General features: G+C 43.0%; 1 non-coding gene across 1 annotated transcript; it reads right to left on the bottom strand.

The window, feature by feature from the left end:
- Positions 1-11,248: 11,248 nt before the first annotated feature.
- Positions 11,249-11,463, bottom strand: LOC129069510 (small nucleolar RNA U3). The gene has a single exon (XR_008529008.1). It is a non-coding gene; the product is annotated as a small nucleolar RNA U3 (small nucleolar RNA).
- Positions 11,464-13,715: the final 2,252 nt, after the last annotated feature.

The raw sequence follows: 13,715 nt of genomic DNA, 5'->3' as shown, positions 1-13,715 counted from the left end.
CCGGAGATGAGCCAGGAAAAAACACCAAACAGCAAGAACCTACAACTCTGCTAAACCTACAAAGTCTTGACGCCGCGTAAACTGCCCAGTTTAAATCCCGCGCGCCAGCGTCCCTGAACGTCCTCACGCTGTCGCCGGCCTCGCTTGCACCAGTCAGCGGCGCCCAGCCAAGCCTTCTGGGATACGTAGTCTCCGGCCGGGCTTCCGGCGCCTGGCACCGCCCACTCGTCTGCCACACCTCCGAGCGCAGGGCTTCCTGGGAACTTCGCGAGGCCCTCGGGCGGGGGGGTGGGTCTCTTCCTCTCTTTGTTGTCTAGTGCTTCTGTATTGTTGGGTACCCCAAAACTGGGAATCTTCGGGATGGTGTGTGAGTGAGGGCTCTGGAGACCTACAGACATGGGTTCCAGTCATGACTCCCTCAGTTACTAGTCGGTGACCACGGACAAGTTAGAAACTTGACTGGGTTTCCTTCTTTACAAACAATGTGGGGCATGTTTTCTCTTTTGCCGTCTTACTGCAAAGTTTAGGGGAGGCATTATGTTTAAAGTGCATTGAAGTCACCGATTCACTAGATTTGTATTGTGTGTACTACGTACTAGGCATGTTGATAGGTGCTAGAGATAGTTTAGTTTTGTTTTGTTTTGTGACATAGTAATTCTTACTCCCCTTGACCTAACAGTCTGATATGAACGGAGGACAAAACGAAGTAAATAACAAGTAAGTTACAAACTGTGGTAAGTGCTCTGAGGGAAACAGAGCTGAAATAGAGAATACGATCATGGAGGAACCTACTTTAGGTAAAGTGGCCAGAAAAGAAATCTTTGAAGTGAGACTGAGACAGGACAGTAAGCCAGGACAAGCAGGGAAACTGAGGTAGTCAAACAAGAAGTTGGGAGCCATCTTGTAAATCTAGATGCCAAGCAGTTTGTGTCCATCTAGTAAATCGCAAAATCTTATCTTCTGTAACCAAGGACACTTGGGAGTAAATGGTTTACACTTCCCTACCAGAGGGTAAGTAGCTTAAATCACCCCACTCAGGAAGCTAGAGAGCAGAAATCCAATTAGTGTCGTTTGCCAACCACACCCAAGGACAGATGAAGTTAAGAGGGGAAAAAAATCTCATTTTGGTACATCAGCATAAAGCTGATGAATACTCTATTGAGATCCTCCCAAAGGCCTCCCCAAAACTCCATCTTTTAAAAACGCTCAAAAGGAAGGTCCCAGCAGGTGCTCTCCCTGCCAGGAGCATGCCCACAGCCTGCCTTCCTCTTCCCCGGCAGGCATGCATCTCCTAAATTCTAAGGGACCCCACAAGGCTGGGAGCAGTGGGCAATAGCAGCTCTTCCTGGGTTAAGCCCTGACCCTGTCCTCAAGTTCCCCTCTTTCTGACTTCTTAGTGAGCTAAAGCAACTCTGCCAAGGCTCATTTCTTTGCTCTAACATTTCTAGACAGCCAAGGCAGCCCACTTAGGCTGTCCTATTGCTTCCAATATCTAAGCCCTCCTTGTTTCACTGTCCCCAGCTTAATAAACGTGCTCTAAAAATCATCCAGACTTGTGCTGTGAAATCTTTCTGACACAAAGTCAGGAACCCACACACTACCGGCCAGCCCTAGGCAAACCAGCTCAAGGCAAGGTCCCCTTTCCAGTAACAAGATTTAACCTGAGTCTGCAAAACAAGGAGGGACAGGCCATATCAAAGAGGAGAGCCTTCTGGACTAAGATTTGAGAATGGTGTGTACAAAGGCGCTGAGGTAGGAAAAAACTTGGTTGGAAGAACTGAAAGAAGCCAGTGTGGTTGCAAAGCAGTAGGTAAGGGAGAGAGAAGTGAAATCATTTAGCATCTTGTAGCTTGTAATAATTTTGGCTTTTATTCTAATGAGAAGCCATTGAAATATAAGCAGAGGAGTGACAAGATCTGAGATACATTTGATGTTGTGTGTATCATTCTTGCTGCTGTGTGGAGAACCGATTTGAAGGGGCAAGACTGGAAGTGAGGCCATTTAGCAGGCAAGAGACTATGCCAGCCTAGCCTGGGGTAGTGACAATGGAAATGTAGCTGATAGAATGCATTAAAGGTGTATCTTGTTTGGAAAGTGGAGTGAATGTGTCTTGCTGTTGGGTTTGTGAAAGGATTTCAATCTATAATGAAACCAGAGAATATGAAATGGAGAATCTCACACATGCCCTCAGAGGAAAGGAACTTAAGAATTGAGAGCCTCCCTGGCCAGATAGCTCCGTTGGTTGGTTAGACTGTCATCCCCACAGGCCAGACTGAGGGTTCCATCCTTGTTCAGGGCGTATATAAGAATCAACCACTGGATGCATAAATAAGTAGAACAACAAATCAGTTTTGTTTCTCTCCCTACCACTTCCCTTCTCTCAAAACAAAAACAAAACAAAACAAAAACACAAACAAGAAACTGAAAGACTGATTTCCCATAAATGCCTGAATTACAGAAGATGGAGAGACTTATCTCCTGACCAATGAACACCTATAAGAATCTTTCCTCAAGGATCTCACTTCTAAGAGCAATCTAATGAACAAAATAAACTAGTGAGCAAAATAGAACCAGAGGCATAGAATCAATGGAGTACCCTGACAGCGGTAAGAGGGGAGGAGGGAGGTGGGAACTGTTTGAGAGAGGGCGACGGGATTAGTCAAAGAGCATATGTAGGACCGATGGACATTGGACACTGGTGTGGGGATTGACTATGGACGTGGGGGACGGGCTGGGTGGAGGAGGGCAAAGAGGGAGAAGAATGTGGCAGCTGTAACAGCATAAACAACAACAACAACAACAACAAAATCTGTCCTCATCCTCAAACCAGTGAATTCGCTGCGTGGACTCTGGCTGAATTTCCCCTCTTTGTGCTTCTTGCCCATATATACATCCTGTCCCAAACGCCCAGCAGACTAGCCTGTAGCTTGCTACAGCATGTGTTTCCAAATTGCAATTCCTCTGCTATTCCCACCTAAACTCAGCTTCTGGTAATCCAAGCTTGCTTCAGTTTCCCTCTTTATTTAGGTTGACAGGTTGGGCATGGGGGTGAAGAAAGGGTTATCATGGATGACTCCTGGTTTCTGACAAGACACTGAGTGGATGATGAACCATTTCCTGAAAAGGGAGTAGGGTCGTGAAGGAAAGAGGTTGGGCAGTGGGGTATGAAAGGACAAAGCCAGCCCCGTTTGCTAGTGTGGCACCATTTGCCTAGTAGGTCAATGACCTTGTTAAGCATGACAGCCATTTTAGTTTTCTGAGTTTGTCTCCAGGACTGGAAATTAGGGGAGGCAAGAACAGAACTAACCGCCCCCTACAGCCACAGCAGAAGATAACACTGGAACAAACTGCAGCCCCCGCTACAGCGCCCCAGCAGCCCAGGGGCCGCACAGCAGCGACCCCCCCCAAACCTTTTTTTTCCAATTACAATCCAATAAAAACTCAAAGTCCCCCCCCCTCAATGCTGGTGTATCTCTCCACACCATGCCTCTCCTTCCTTGGAGAGTGAATGAAAACTATTCTCAGCCCTGGCTGGTGTGCTTCAGTGGATCGAGCACCAGCCTGCCAACCAAAGGGTGGTCACCGGTTTGATTCCCAGCCAGGGCACAAGCCTGGGTTGCAGACCAGGTCCCCACTTGGGGGCCTACGAGACGCAAGACGCATTGATGTTTCTTTTCCTCTTTCTTGCTCCCTTCCCCTTTCTCTGAAAATAAATAAATAAATCAAATCTTAAAAAAATAAAAAAAAGAATCAACCAGTGAATCCATGGATGGGTGGAACAGCAAGTCAATATTTCTCTCTCCCCTAACCTCCTTCCGTCTCTCGAAAATCAATTTTAAAAAAATTTTAAAATCTTTATTCTCTATATTTTCTTGTCTTTGTGAATTCTTTCACAGTCCACATCACCGACCCCCTAACAGAGTAGGTCAAGGGTTTCATTTTGATCATGTTGAGTCAGATGTCCTGAAGACTTAAAAGTGGAGATATCAGTCTCGGGCTGGTGTGGCTCAATGGGGTGAGTGCCGGCCTGTGAACCAAAGGGTCACCAATTTGATTCCCAGTCAGGGCACTTGCCTGGGTTGTGGGCCAGGTCCCCAGTGGGCAACCACGCTGATGTTTCTCTCCCTCTCTCCTTCCTTTCCCCTCTCTCTAAAAAGAAATAAATAAAATCTTTAAAAAAAGGAAAGAGTGGAGAAGTCAAATGAGCAGTTGTCTACGTAAGCTAGGAGCTCAAGGAAAGATCAAGGTCCGAGATAGAGGTTTGGCAGTCATTTTATGTAGAGAATTTAAAGTCAGGGAACTGAAGGAGACATCCTAGGGAGAGGGTATAGCTGGAGATGAGAAGACCCATAACTGGGCCATGGGCAGGCCAGCATTTTGCGTTCGGGCAGAGGAAGGAGAGCAAAGGCGCTGAGATTAGGGTTATTTGAACGGATGAGAAACACCAGGGAGTGGAACCTTCAGAAGAAGTGAAAGAAAAAATAACTGTAGAGAGCTGCACAGAGGGCAACTAAGACAAGGACATAGACGTATTCTTTAAATTTGCTAGCACCTAAGTCATTGGTGGCTTTGCGCATTCTTAGTGAAATGTTGAGGATGAGAGCCATGCTAGAGAGAGAAATGGGATATTGTTTAGGGATACATACATATGTAATAAAGGAATAAAGATATGTTTGAGAATGATAAACACTAAGATTCAGGAAAGCAGTTGCCTCTGGCAGAGAGAATAATGTGATTATTGGAGAGGGGTACTTCAACAATACAGAAATTTTATTTTTTACATGAATCATGGAGGTTCACTATATTATTTTCTGTACCTCCTGTGTTAGGAGGATGATGTAAATTCAGACCCATCTCTGCCTTTTTTGCTTTTTCCACATGTGGGTCCAGATAGCTGCAAACTTGCCTGCTGTTTTCCAAGACCAATGTGGAACCCTTGGGGCACACGGGTTTTTGTAGGGGGCCTTATTTCCAGTTTCCTAACCTTGGGAAGACCCAGGGAATTTCTCCTGGCTGTGCATGGGTGATAAAGCTCTAACCCTCATAACTTGTTTCTGATTCAAATACCCTCCTGTTGTAGGAATTTGAAGTGAAAAAAAAATTAATATCGAGGGGTCCAAAACCCAGCAACTCCCACAGGAAACTCAGTTCCCAAAGTTGAGAATTCCTTTTGTGCCAACAATGGAGAGAAAAGTCAGAGCAACAAGGGGAGTTGACCCTGGAGAGACCCGTGGTCAGAATAATGAATCCCTTAGAACCTTAGCAAACACAAAGTTGTTAGAGTATGAGCACTCACATATGCTAGGAACCACAGCATATTACCATGGACACCTCACTGTGACAGAGATGGGGAAAAGCCCTTCCCTCCTCAAACAGGTAATAGAACAATCACAGTCTATACAATTGGTATGTTTTTTCTTTTTTTAAAGATTTTATTTATTCATTTTTACAGAGGGAGAAGGAAGGGAGAAAGAGAGGGAGAGAAATATTAATGCGTGGTTGCCTCCAGGGCACCCCCCACTGGGGGCCTGGCCCACAATCCCAGCATCTGTCCTGACTGGGAATCAAACAGGCAACCCTTTGATTCCCAGGCTGGCACTCAATCTACTGAGCCACACCAGCCAGGGCAACAATTGGTATGTTTAATATAAAAATGACAGCAATGCCCTGACCAGTGTGGCTCAGTTGGTTGGTCATCCTCCCACAAAGCAAAAGTTTGTGAGTTCAATTCCTGGTCAGGGCACATGCCTGGGTTGCAAGTTTGGTCCCAGTCAGGGCACTAAGAGAGGCAACTGATAGATGTTTCTCTCTCACATCAATTTGTCTCTCTCTTTCTTTCTCCCTCCCTTCCCCTCCTCCCCACAAAAAGAAATAATAATAATAAAATAATACAAAACATAATTGAAAATAAAATGATATAAAAAAGAAAAATCATTGAAAAGGATAGAGCAATATGAAAAAATACTAGAAAAACATTTAAAAATGCAGACACTGTGGGGGGGGGGCAGAATACTCAGTGCAACTATACTATAATATCCAATGGGAAAAAAAATGATTCAGTGGATGCTCGGTAAAAGGTTACTGAGTATAGGATGTTGCACAGTCCTAGAGTATTGCTCCACAGATTATTTCCATTAACAATTTGCAAAGGCAAAGCATACCTTTGGAAAAATATGTCACTTATCACTGTAACCAAGTGATCCAACATGGCATCACTAGTAGTGGGGCAAGCTCACATTATGTGTCTCCTGATAGGGTACAATATGAAGTATATAGCATTATTCAGGAGATAGTAATGCAAAAAATGTATAACCTAAATCCAGTCCATCCTCTAGATTTACGTTCTTGTTTCCAACAAAAACAGGGGACAAAGGAATAAACTGAACAACACCATGAGGGATAATCAGGCAAATTTAAGATGCAGGAAGTTTACAAAACATCTTGCCTGGTCTCCACAAAGTCTCTATCAAGAAAAAAAAAAAAAATACAAAGAATGTTCTAGATTAAAAGAGAAAATACAAAACCAAATGCAAAGCGTGAATTGGATCATGGTTTTAAAAAATTTGGAGCCCTGGCTGGTGTGGCTCAGTGGATTGAGTACCAGACTGTGAACTAAATGGTCACCAGTTTGATTCCCAGTGCAGGACACATGCCTGGGATGTGGGCCCAGGTGCCCAGTAGGGGGCCATGTGAGATGCAACCACACATTGATGTTTCCCTCTCTTCCTTCCCCTTTCTAAAAATAAATAAATAAAATCTTTTTAAAAAAAAATTGGAGTAATTGGGGAAATTTTGGTATGGGCTAAATATGAAAAATTTTGGGGAATTATTTAAGTACAGTAATCATACCATGATTATGTGGGAGAATGTTCTTATTCTTGGGAGATGCATGCTGAAATACATAGAGCTAAAGAGTCGTGATGTTTTCAACTTTCAAGTGATTCAGAAAAAACCCCGACCCTGGCCAGGTCACTCAGTTGGTTAGAGTGTCATCACTTTATACCAAGGTTGTAAGTTCGATCCCTGGTCAAAGCACAAACAAGAATCAATGAATGAATGAATAAATAAGTGGAACAAGTCAATGTTTGTTTCCCCCTCCCCTGTTCCTTTCTCTAAAATTGATTTAAAAAACGAAACAAAACAAATAGTTACAGAGAACAAGCTCATGATGGCCAAAGCACGGAGGGATAAAAAATCCAAGACCCAACTTAATGTTTCTATAAGAAACCCACTTTATATACAAAGACACATATAGAATAAAAATAAATAGTTGGAGATAGATATACCATGCTGACACTAATCAAAAGAAAGTGTGAGTAGCTGTGTTAATTTCAAACAGTGCAGACTTTAGAGCAAGGAAAGTTACTAGAAATAAGATTTGTTTTAAAATAACCCAGGGGGCAAGAGGTGACGTGTGGAGATACAGAAAGTAATGGTAGTCATGAATTGAAATGGCATCCTTGCACTCAACTTTTGTTTGCTTTAAATTTTCTATTTAACAACAATGAAAAAGAAGAGAAGATGGGTTGAGGATTTGAGAAACTAAAGTAAAAATTGAGAAATCCATTATGAGACAGAAGGTGGCTCGGAACCAGTTGTGGGAAGACTGCATTCAGAATGGAAGAGGGTCAGGTGTCTTGAGATGTCGGTGAAGCTGAGGGAGAGATTGTTTTAGTTGCGCTCACCACTGCCCCTTCCCTCCCGACCCCTCTCCCCAGGGTCCTGGGTGGATCATTACCTGCCCCATTGCCTCAATCCATACATGGGTTGAATAGCAGAATGATTACAGCCAAAATGAAAAGATGAGCAACAAGACTAGAATGAAGCTTCATCCAAAAGGCATCAGGAAGTGATAAAGAAAACAAGGAAGATTGAAAACAAATGAGTTTGTTGTTTCTGACACACACGATAGCCATTCCCAGCTCCCTTTTTCCTTACTCATCTCTACATTGGAGACTAAAAAAGGCACATGCTCCCATAAGACTGTCAGCTGATCTCTGAAAAGAAACTTTGCAAGCTAGAAGGGATTGGCAAAAAATATTCAAAGTCATGAAAAATGGGGGCTGACAGCCAAGATTGCTCAACCCAACAAAGCTGTAATTTAGAATTGAAAGGCAGATAAAGAGCTTCCTAGACAAGAAAAAACTAAAGGAGTTTATTATCACCAAACTATTATTATATGAAATGTTAAAGGGACTTAAGAAAAAGATCAAAACTATGAACAATAAAATGGCAATAAATACATATCTATCAACAACTGAATCTAAAAAACAAAGCAAACAAGGAGAACAGAAACAGAATCGTGGATACCGAGAGCATGTTGATGGTTGCCAGGTAGGAGGGGGTCTTGGGGAAGGGGTAAATAGGTGAGGGGATTAAGAAGTACAAATTGGCAGTTAGAGAATAGCCACGGGGATGTGAAGTGCAGTATAGAAAATGGAGTAGCCAAAGGACTTATAATCATGACCCATGGACATGGACAAAGGTGTGGGACTGCCTGAGGGTGGGGGTACTGGGTGGAGGGGGAAAAGGGGGAAGAATTGGGGCAACTGTAATAGCATAATGAATATAATATACTTTAAAAAAATGAAATAAAATTAAAAAGCCACATACTTGCTTTCCCAGATTCTCATGCAGAACCATGTGACACATAGTTCTGGCCAATGAGACAGAAGTGGGATTGTTCTGGGGGACTTCTGAGCAGGATATGTTATTTTCTAATAGAAGGGAATGGCATGAGGAGGCTTTTCTTATAACATCTTATAACCCTTTTTTCTTGCCTTGGACATTGATGTTCTGTCTGGAGTTGTGACAGCTGCCTTGTGATCATGAGGTAGGCGGATAGTCATCAGATAAAAATATCCAACATGTTCAGGAGCCAAGTAGGAAGGTAGGAAGAGCCCAAGAAGGTTCCTGGTTAAACAACTGAACCAACGCCAGCAACCACCTACACCCAGGCTCCTTGTTGTGTAACAAAACAAAACAAAGAAAAACAGAACCCACCTATTTGTTTAAGTCACCTTTATTCATGTTTTTTAAAAGATTTCATTTATTTATTGTTAGAGAGGGGGGAAGGGAAGGAGAAAGAGAAGGATAGAAACATTGATATGCAAGAGATACATCCATCGGTTGCCTCTTGCAGTCCCAGGCTGGGGAACTTGCCTGCAACCCACGCATGTGCCCTGACTGAGAATTAAACTGGCGATCTTTTGTTCACAGGCCGGCACTCAGTCCACTGAGCCACACCAGCCAGGGTTTATGTTTTCTTTAACCTGAATCGGAAAACATTTCTAACAGAAAATATTCCTGATACCTTGTTTAATAATTTGGGGAAAAGCTACAAGGTTGGGTGGGATTCAAAGAAATGAGGTGAGGAAAAGGCAGAAGCCAGTGAAAAAGAGATTTATAGAGAATTTTAAAAACTAGTTGTTTGTCTTTCCAACTTGGGTCTGGAAGAATGGCTCTTGCAAAGAAGAGTGGTAAGAAAAAAGGTAGTTCTGCCGTTAATGATGTAGTTACCGGAGAATACACCATTGCCATTCACAAGCACATCCATGGAGTGGAGACCCAAAATTTGCCACGAAGGAGATGGGCACTTCAGATGTGCACGTGGACTCCAGGCTCAACAAAGCTGTCTGGGCCAAAGGGTTAAGGAATGTCCCACACTGTATTCCAGCGCGGTTGTCCAAAAAACACAGTGACGATGAAGATTCACTAAACAAGGTCTAGGCTTTGATTACCTACATGCCTGTCACCACTTTGAAAAAGCTACAGGTACTGTGGATGAGAACTAACTGCTGATTGTTGAATAAAGTTATAAAACATCTACAGACATACCACCCTGAACACACCCGATCTCATCTGAATAAAGTTATAAAACTGCAAAAAAAATTAGTTATTTGAAAGTCTTTATATGCTAAATAAACCTGATGAGAGTGATAAAAATATGCAAATAAATAAAATACAGAATGAAAGAGGAAAAAAGGACAGATACGACAGACTAAAAATATTTATTTTAAATTAATGAACTTTATGTCAATAAATTTTAAAACTTACATAAAATGGATAAAATTCTAGAAAAAATGTGTAGTATGTCAAAACTGCCATAACAAAAAAAATTAGCACACTTGGGTAGCCTAATACCCACTAAAGAAATTGAATTAATGATAATTTTAAAATCTTCCATCTCCAAAACTCCAAGTTGCAATGGTTCAGATAATTTTTGCCAAAATTTCCGGGAGCAATCAGCTCTTACCTTGTACTAGTAGTTTCAGCCATTTAGAAAAACAGAAAACTGGATTCACAGTTGAATAAACATGTAACAGAATAAACTTCAAACAGGCCGGGGATCTAAATGTAAAAAATAAAATTATATGAAATAATTGAAGAAAACATGAGTGAATTTTTCTTAATAATATGTATGTGAAGAAAGCCTTTTTAAGTATGACGCAAAATCCAGAAAATATAAAATCTTGGTAAATTTGGCTCCATTAAAAATACAACTTTGCCTAGCAAAAATGAAAAACTGGGAGTCAGGGCACATAAAGAAGCAACCAATGAATGCCTAAATGAGTGGAACACAAAATTGATGTTTTTCCCTATCTCTCTCTAAAATAAATGAAAAGAATGATAATCTCTTTTTCTTTAAAAAAAAAAAAAATAATAAACTGTCCTGGTTGGTGCTAAGTTGGTTGGTTGCAGGTTGGATCCCTGGTCAGGGTACATACAAGAGGTGAACCGTTAGATGCATGAATGGGTGGAACAGCAAAATGTTTTCCTTTAAAAGTTGGTGAATGAGCCCCACCTGGTGTGGCTCTGTGGCTTAAGCGCCGGCCAGAGAACCCAAGGGTAAATTTCCAGACAGGGAGCACGCCTGGGTTGTGGGCCGAGTTCCCAGTAAGGCACCTTTAAAAGGTAACCACACACTGACGTTTCCTTTCTTCTTTTTCTCCCTTATTTCTCCTCTCTAAAAATTAACTTTATAAAAAGTTTTCTAAAAATGTAGGATTTAAAATAAATAAAAGCCGGTGAATAAAAATACCTAAACAAAAACTCCCCAATAATGGTAACATTGATAAAAGAAAATAAACCTTCTTACACCAACCACCAGCACAAATGCATTGAAAACGCTTTAACCGGAAGTCAAACAACAACAGTTCAATAAACCACATGCTTTCTGTACTGAAACAGTGAAATGCACAAGGCAGATTCGCAAACATCTTTTCTTAAAACCTCCAGAAAACAAGAAACCACTCAGACAGCGTTCTCTCCCTCTAGCTCTCCCAAAGGGAAAACAAGAACGATCATCAATGGCAAGTGACAGTTACTGAAGCAACACCAAATGCCAGCTTCACGCTCAGGAGAGAACACCCCGTCTCTTCCTCGTGGTTTCGGGTGCTCTACACGTTCAGAGGAACTTCTCTAGTAAAGAACTATAGAAATGATCCCTGAAAGTATAGTCTTAAAGGTTGCTTTGCCGCCTCTGCTAGGTCTATAATAGCCATACACATTGTAGTCATGGTAAGACAGTTACTCTCGTTCTGGTTCCGCTGGCAAAGAAAGAGGCTTTCCAACGTGTTCAGTCTTTCAAATGCAATCACTTAACAATGAATGCTAACATTTTTAGTGGAAATGAAAGTTTAAATTGAAAAACACCCAGCCACTTCATTAACATAATACTGAGTAACAGCCAATCATGATCTGCATCGGTAAAGCCCAAGAAGCATTCACTCGACAGTTCCGGTGAAGCGGCCTCGCCCCCCGCCCCCCGCCCCCTAGTTCCCCCCCCTCCGCCGGAAGGTAGAGGAAATGGCGGGCTTTTCCTTCCTTAGAATCGAGCTCAGTCCGGGGATAAGAAAAACTGGCACGTTATGGCTGTCCTAAGAGTTTGACTTTCAAACTCTGGTGAATTAGAGACAGGTCACCGTGGCTGCCAGGGAGTGGAACTGGTGGTTGGGAACCAGCTCTAGGAAACAGAATCTATTTTTTTTTTGTATTATGTTAGTACTATCTGTTTGTAACAGGTGTGGAACGAGGTTCATCGGAACGGGTGTAGGCCGAGAAGCCCTAGAACCCCTCACAAGCCTAGCTTGGGGTCTGGGAAGAGTCGCAGCACAGTGATGAAGAGATACTTTACATATAAATAACAGCTGGCTAGTACTATAGAAATGCTAGTTATAATAGCTGTGCCACCCGAGGCTGGACAAGGCTAACTTGCACCTCCTTAGGGGAGGAGGAGTCACCCTGCCTGGAGAGGCTCGGAAGCATTTAGACCTTTAGACACGTCTGTGTGGGACTGACAGCAGGTAGTGGGGGAAAAGCTTTACCTCGCCTGCATGGAAAAGCAAGGAACTCCCGGGAAATACAAGAAATCATGGGAGAGGAGAAGACTCGGAGGGAGTATTTAAACTTAGGTGCCCGTAGGGTAGCAATTCACTAGAGTTGGAGAACACCGAGGTCCCGCTGATGCTGCTGGAAACTGCTCTAGCCTAGCTGAGCTTTCTCTGACTGACGTGGTTTGGCAAGGGGAGGCAGGACTGTGTGTTTTTGGCCGCTTGGGGGATTTGGGGACTTAAAAACAGAATTCTCTCATCATTCTAAATCTGTATAACTTTTAATAAATACTCCCTTTTCACCTAATTCTGGCATTGAGAGTTAGGTTTTTGGAGATGGACAATAGGACCCTAAATCTGTTCCGGAACTGCATAGCCTGATGTTCTGTTGACACTTCTTAGCGCCTGAACGTGGGGCTGAGAATCGCCCGTGGCATGCTGACCCACCTCGGGAGTGGGAGAGCAAGGCTGGAATTTCCCAGTCTCAGAATTTCTCTGCACACCTCTTGAGGACACCCGCTGCATAAACACGCGGGCAAGGTGAAAAGGAAATGGATCACAGACCTGGGAAGAGATTGGAGAAGTGAGATTGTTTGGTTGAAAATTTGTTTCTGAGCACTATTTTGGAATAATGGAATTGGATTGTGGACAATAGTTTGGGATATATGCAGCTTCCACGTGGTCTGTGTTTTTCTTGTTAAAGTTTTTTGCGTGTGCTGCGGCAACAATAAGAGCAGTTCTAGGCTGGCCCCTAGGGGGAGCCCCTGAGTAGAATTTTGGAGGACTGGAATAGTCACTGCAGTTATTCAATGTCTAAGGAGGTATTGACTTATTACTGTAACTCTGTTTGGCCTAAGCGTGTTTTGGATTGTGAGGAAGGGTGGCCTGTGGATGGTTCCCTGAGTTACTGTATCATTAAGCAATTGGAACAGTATTGCCAGCAGTTGGACAAAAGGGACAAAATCCGTTATGTCAATGCATTTATGTCATTGCATAATAGGGTTTCACCAGCGACAGAGAACTGCTTCATGGTGAAGAGAAGGGAAGTGACCTCAAAACCTCTCCCACATAGTAAGACACAGGAAGAAAAGGAGAATAAGGTGCTAAGTCTCATTAATGCCCTGAACCCAGGGGACTCAGGATTGGTAGCAGGAAGACCTCTCCTGTCACCACCTTCTCCACTAGTTACCTTTGAAGTAAGGCCCAGAGAGCCAACCGCTCCACCTCTGTGTGACAAAGTATGGGTTTCTCCATCAAAGACGCATCAGGGCACCCGATTTGGCCAGGGAGCATCCGTATCCGGAACAAGGCCCTTTCCTCTGAGGCAATATCCTATAGATGGAATAAATCAGAAAGGCCAGCCTGCTGGCTACTATTGGGCCC

The sequence above is a fragment of the Pteronotus mesoamericanus genome, unplaced genomic scaffold (assembly GCF_021234165.1).
Source record: "Pteronotus mesoamericanus isolate MK-2021 breed Mesoamerican mustached bat unplaced genomic scaffold, CSHL_Meso_final contig_221, whole genome shotgun sequence".
Lineage (NCBI taxonomy): Eukaryota > Metazoa > Chordata > Mammalia > Chiroptera > Mormoopidae > Pteronotus > Pteronotus mesoamericanus.
The sequence above is the reverse complement of the archived record's forward strand: the minus strand, read 5'-3'. Positions and strand labels throughout refer to the sequence as shown.